Consider the following 5,434-nt stretch of genomic DNA (forward strand, 5'->3'; position numbering starts at 1 on the left):
TAAATACAGTTTGCTCTGACCTCTTTGTTAATTTCAAGCGAGTTAGAGCCTGTTTGGCCTAGCAGTTTTGAGGCCATTTTTTTTTTTTCGGAGAGAAAACACTTTTTTGGGTTATTTGAGGTGTTTGGCCAATTAGTAAAACTGCTTTTAAGTAGAAGCAAAAGCAGTTTTTCTGCAGTTGGAGAGAAGCAGAAAATTTCTACTCCTTAAAAAAAGCAGAAGCAAAAAATCATTTTTTTCAAGACAAAAATATTCCTACCACAAATACACATTACCAAATATATCCTTTATTAATCCATTACTTTTTAATTAATAATTCTTTTATTTTATTTTACGTAGTATAAAGTTAGCTTTCACCTATGTAATAGACTTTTATAATTTGTGGAATGATTTTGGATTTTTTTTTATTGTAGATTTTGAGTATATTTAAATCATCATGTTGATATTATATCAATATTATATATATATATATATATATATATATATATATATATATATATATATATGCATTATATTAATTGAAAATTTTAATATGTACTTTTAAATTTAATTAAATAAAAGTAAAAAATTAATTAAAATCTTTCATTATAGATATTTAAAATAATTTCTCTCTGTAGCATAGTCTTGATAGTAAACGTTCATTAAGAATTGTCTTTTTTCGTAATTTGACACTCAAAAGCATTTTTTAAAGATGATTAAGTGACATTGGATTTCACAAGGTAAGTTACGCAGCTGTTTATAGTCATTTTATGAATCGTGACATTAATCTCATCGGCATTAACTTCAAAATGTTTAGAATCGTCAAAACTACACATTGTATTCAATGGTGTGGTCATCATAAATGTTAATTAGACTGATAACGTGAATCGTTCCCGTGCGATGGTCCATCCCAAAGAGATTTAAAGAAGAGGAAAAATCACGACATTGTTCCACACGAGTGTGATAAATTTGTAGTTATGTGATGATAAAGGAATAGGGCGGTTTTGTTAATTTTCTACAACATTGTAGATCCTTTTAGCTATGAATTTGACTAACTTTGGCTTCTTGTATAGGAAGTCCAGAGTCATTTTCATCACTCAACCACCAATCCAAAATCTCATAATCATACACGGTGACAAAAATAAATGGTAAACTTACCGAAATAACTATCTTCTTATAAGTTCTTATCATTAATAGCTGTCCTTTTCAATATTACGATATGTAGCTACTTTTATTAGTTTATGTATTTGAACGCGTGTATTTGAAGGTCTTTAAATACATAACTAATCTGTAAACAATAACCAAATCCTTAAATTTAGGCATTAACGGTGGTATTTATTAATAGACAGAATAATATCTTTCTCTCTTCCCTTCTTTTGATAAGGTAAATTTTGTTCCATAATTTTAGCTTCCTTTCTTTCTCCAACCATGATTTTCCTTCTCTCTTCCCTTCTTTTTGTAACTAAATTCAAAAACATTAATAATAGAAGAAACGGAAAAGGGCCAAAATTACCCCTGAACTTTGGGAAATAGTTCATCCATACCCTTCGTTATACTTTAGGGCCAATTATACCCTTACCGTTATACTATGAGGTCAATTATACCCTTATGTTTAACAGCTGCCACGTGACATCATCCCAGCCCTTCAAAATTATTTTCCCCTTAAATAATTTTTTACTCACTAAAATAACCCAACCCGACCCGATTTTTTTTTCCAGCCAAGGGTAATGGGTTGGGTCCGTATCAGTTTGGCTGGAAAAAAAAATCGAGTCGAGTTGGGTTATTTTAGTGGGTAAAAAATTATTTGAGAGGAAAATAATTTTGAAGGGCTGGGATGATGCCACGTGGCAGCTGTTAGACACAAGGGTATAATTGACCCTATAGTATAATAGTAAGGGTATAATTGGCCCTAAAGTATAAAGAAGGGTATGGATAAACTATTTCCCAAAGTTCAGGGGTAATTTTGGCCCTTTTCCGTAGAAGAAAACACAAAAACAGAGACTACAATCATTCAACGGTAATTCGAAAAATACATAATTCGTAACTTCAAAACACTTAAAAAAACAATTGTATATAAGTTTTTATTGAAAACCTCAAATACATTCAAACATTCATAAATGAATTTAAACGACTGGGTATTTGATTCGCAATTCATCAATATTTCAAATACACAAATACAAACAAACAAAATACGTCACTCATTGGTTCAAATACACAAATACATAAAAACATTTATAAACGAATTTAAATGACTGTGTATTTTATTCGCAATTGATCATTATTTCAAAACACAAATACATACAACAAAATACGTCACTGTTTCAAATACACCAGTACATAAAACATTCATATACAAAATTGAATGTATGTGTATACGATAAACAGTTAATCACTGGTTCAAATACACAAAAACATGCAAACATATGCATCACTGGTTCAAATTCACAAATTACATACATATTAATTAATAAAAACAAAAATAATAGTGCAGAAAATGACCGAATCAAATAACATTGAAAGTCAATGAGGCATCAAGAAGGTATGTCAACAAATGCCATATTTTGATGCAAAAATAAAATAAAAAATCTAACATGTTTGGCAGAACCTACAACAACAATGATAGCCGTTGTTGAGAAGAAGTTAGTGTTTAGGGTTTAGTGGAAAAGAAGAAGTTAACAATGACAGCCGTTGTTGAGAAGAAGTTAGGGTTTAGGATTTAATGGAAGAAGGAAATGGAACATGATTGAAGAAGGAAAGGGAAGAGAGAAGGAGAATCATGGTTGAAGAAGGAAAAGGAAGCTAAAATTATGGAACCAATTTTAATAATAGTCAAGCCTATTATTAAGGGATTTGTTTAACCATGTATGTGTATCGTTACTGATATGGCTATGGTTGGTAAATTAGAAAAGTAAATTAGTTACTAAAAATATAAATAACTAAAAGGGTAGATAATATCAATAAATAGTCTTATAAGAAGGTACATCAAGTAATTATTCCAAAATAAATCTAATTAATTGCCTACGAGCCCATTTTGATAAGTTTGGACTCCTGGAGTACAATTTCTCAAGAAGCTCATTTTAACAGTTAACACCCAAGCCAGTCCAAATTACATTCCAAGCCCATACATGGAGTTCTTCAAAAATAACCATGGAAACGAAACCAATCAAGAAACAAAATGAGACTCTACCACAGTGAAACACCTTTTCAAAAAAAAAGAAAGGATGGGGAAACCTATAAGATGTCGAAGAAGTGATAAAATTCGAGACAAGGCGATTTTGTTCTTCATACATAGCTCATTCAAGATTTAGTATCGTGTATTGATAAAATAGTAGTTTCTTTACATTATAAAGTAATGTAACCTATAATAACACGTAATCAGTTTTAACAAACAAGATCTGATAACCTAGGAAATGAAGTAGAAAATCAGTTATAACAGGTTAAGTTACACTAATGATATAAAAAAATGTTATATTGTCGGCGTAACTTAAACCCCATTCAAAGTTCAAACATCGATTTGGATTTTTTTTTTTTTTATCAACAATTCTGAAAGAGATGGGCAGTATTAAGTTGAAAAAAATCCATGGCGCGTGGACATTGACTAAATATTATCCACGTGAACATATGAATCATTTACTGTCACATAGCTTAATTAAGAAAGATATTTAGGGTTAGAATATATATGGAGAGTGAATAGAGTGGGGACCTTTTTGGCAAATGAATAGCAGGACCAGTTAACAGGGTGTTTATATGCCCTAGTCAGGTGAAATTCACAAGCCTAGCCTATTTCTTGCCCATGAACACATTCAAATATGGTCCCTATATTTATCCCATTTGGCACCACCTGTCTTAGCAAAATTATAATCCGTTTCTGGATTGAGACTAATATGTTCTATTTATTGTTTCTCATTTGACTAGAGTTTGCCTACATAAGTTTGTTGACGACCTAAGAATTTAAACTTTTAGATAAAAATGTTTCGTATGATTTAACATAGTTGTAGAATTCCACGACAATATGCCTGGGGGGTGAAGGTGTAAGATTAATACCTTATGTATGGGTTCTACAAAACTTGGTAGTTTTGGTCCAAATCTTATATTTGTGTTTAAACATCACTTAATATGTGTAAATAAGGGTCATTTGCACGATTTCCCTTCAAGGCCATTGGTCTTTAATTTTGCCCCTCAAATTGTTGGTCTTTAATTTTTACCTTTCACCTAATACTCCAAGGTTTTGGGTTCGAACCTCAGCTCAGAAAAAAAAATCCCAAGGCAAAGGTTTATAGAAAAATTAGGCCTATTCAGGCAGAACTGAGCGGGAGTTCGAACCCGAAACCCATGAGTTTTTAGGCGAAGGACAAAAATTAAAGATTTCAAATTTGAGGGGCAAAAATTAAAGACCAGTGCCTTTGAAGGGCATTCCGCACAAAAAAAACATATAAATAATTTATTCAGAACCCAATAGGCTATATTTTCTAGACCTTACAACCCATAAAGACAAAATTCTAGCTTTGAGGATTCAAGGGATCAAACATAAAAGAATACTCAAATTTTAGAACTATGATGAGATATATCGCCGACCCATTTTATATGAAGGTATTTGACTGGGCACGAAGTTTAATAAATACTAGAAATCATTTCATTATAGGTCAAAGAGTAAATTTAAAGTTGAATTGTTTGACTATATAGAAAGGTGTTATTTTTTTTATTTTTTTTGTGGATTGACTAAAAAAGAAAGAGTGTCATGTAAATTGGGATGGAGGAAGTACTTCTTATCGAATTTGGACCCTAGCGTACAATGTTGGACTTCCTGTATGAAATTTTTGAAAACCAGTGTGTTGGAGTTTCATTTGTAAAATTCGAACTCTAATAGTTGCTCCTGAAAATCTTCTGAATTTTAGTTGTAGGTATTTTTGCTGATGATTTTTCCTGTTTTACTTGAGCCGAACGGAAACAACCTCTCTACTCCACAAAGGTAGGGGTAAAGTCTGTGTCCGTACTACCTTCCTCAGACCCCACTTGTGAGATTACACTGAATATGTTGTTGTTGTTATAGTTGTAGGTATTTTTTCCTAAATATTTTCTGTGGAAAAAGTGGCTAAATGGTGGTTAATATTTGATAGTGCCGGTGTAAATAATGGCTATTTCCCCAATTTTCCGGTTAAATTTGCATGGGCTGGCCCAAAACATTGAGTCTACAAGTTATAGTATTCATTGACACTGTTCAATAATGGCAGTCCAAGTCCAGAACGGGCTTAATGTGTAGTCTCTTTCTGGACAATCTATATTTGTCCTTTAACGAGTTGGCCTTTTTCTCATCTACTTCCCCATTTTCCTCTTAGGTTGTGTTCGGTATGGAGGAAAATATTTTTCAAATTTTTCATGTTCATTTGGTCAAAACTTTTAGAAAATATTTTCTTTTAAAAAACAAGTTCCTCAAAAATGGAGAAAATGACTTCCC

The sequence above is a fragment of the Lycium barbarum genome, chromosome 1, assembly GCF_019175385.1.
Source record: "Lycium barbarum isolate Lr01 chromosome 1, ASM1917538v2, whole genome shotgun sequence".
Taxonomy (NCBI): Eukaryota; Viridiplantae; Streptophyta; class Magnoliopsida; order Solanales; family Solanaceae; genus Lycium; species Lycium barbarum.